The sequence below is a fragment of the Artemia sp. Qi Xiang Cuo genome, chromosome 16, assembly GCF_049724085.1.
Source record: "Artemia sp. Qi Xiang Cuo chromosome 16, ASM4972408v1, whole genome shotgun sequence".
NCBI lineage: Eukaryota > Metazoa > Arthropoda > Branchiopoda > Anostraca > Artemiidae > Artemia > Artemia sp. Qi Xiang Cuo.
The window spans coordinates 45,713,255-45,714,814 of NC_142809.1; positions in this window are offsets into that span (position 1 = coordinate 45,713,255).

Sequence of the window (1,560 nt, forward strand, 5' to 3'; positions counted from 1 at the left end):
TGCTACATTTTTACAAGTCAGACAAAGATTTCGTTTTTGGGAGGGGGGGCTCAACCCCCCCCCCCCCTGGGGGCAGCCGTGCCCAAGGAAACAAATTTGCTATTGTAAAAGGAAACCAGTAACGAAAAACCTGTCAAATAGGCTATTTGCAAGAGACCGCTATAGATAAAACATTGCAAAGCTGTGGTTTCTCATGGAGTTACAATATTTAAACGATTGGTTTTTGGTGTTTAAGGGGGGGGGAGGTACCTAGGTTAGGTTATGTATTTAACCTAAGTTTTTTATTGTTTTAAAAAATAAAGTTGTGTAACAGATTCAAACTTTAGCGTAAAGAGCGAGGCATTGAAGAGGAGACAGTCCGTTTCATATACAGAATAATTTCTGTTCGTTTTAAGTTTTAATGTTGGTCCTTACTTTCAGTTAATTTTTTTTTGTTTAATTTCCTGAACATTTTTGAATTAAGGTAGCTTTGATTTTGACTCACCGTAAATGAATAATTAAAACCAAATTTGGATATTAATTTGGCTTTTTTGGCTAAATGGCTTTCTCGAAATTTTGTTCTGATGTAACTTACGAATTTACTGACGTAACGAACTTCTATATTCATATGGTTTTATTACGTATATTAGGGAGTTTGCCCCCTAGTCGATACCTTGCTCTTTACGCTACAATTCGAGTTTTGTTCGAATCACAAACCCCTGAATCACAAAAGCCGGTTAATTAGAATAGATAGCTCTTTTGAAACTACTAAAAAAAGATTCTAGTGAAAAGGGTGAGGTATTGACTCGGGGGTAAAACCCCTCAAATACATGATCATTTCTGTTCGTTTTGAGTTTCAATGTTGCTACCTACTTTAAGTTTAAAAAAACTATTTTTTTTAATTTAATTTCTGATCGTTTTATAAATAATGCCGGGAAATCTGGCGCTCGCTTCATAGAAATGTCCCTTCCCCCAAGGAAACATCCTCCATGGAAGAATCCTCCCCCGTAACCCTTTCCTCCCACCCACCCCCCCACCCCCATCAGAAAAGAATCCCTCCTGAAAGCACAAAAATTCATCTTAAAACTTCCATAATGCATACTCTACTGTGACATCTTCGCCGAAAATAAATTTTTAAAACCTCTCTCTTAAATAAAGCTTTTATATGCGCCTAATTTGAAAAAATTCTATTCTGTCTTCAAACTTCAAATAGAGTATCATCACCCTTTCTTTATCAGACGTTTAAAATTATCAAAACATCAATGATACCACTACCTAAAACGAACACCTGGGATAGCTACGCGAAAATTTATCTTTCTTTGGCCGTTACTTCGAAACTACATAGTTACACAAGGATTTTTGGTGTTAAACATAAGTAATATAAGGGGATACAAGCTTGTCATTACCTTTGTTTAAGGAAAGAGTGACCATTTAGATTTTTCTGTGACCATTCATGATTTTACTGGACAATATTTGGGGGGAAAGCAGGAGGCATGAAAGGCAAACAATTAGACTCTTTATGCTTTAGTATAAAATGGTACATAAAAATACTACGGTTCCAGTCTTGAGTCTAAAAATAAA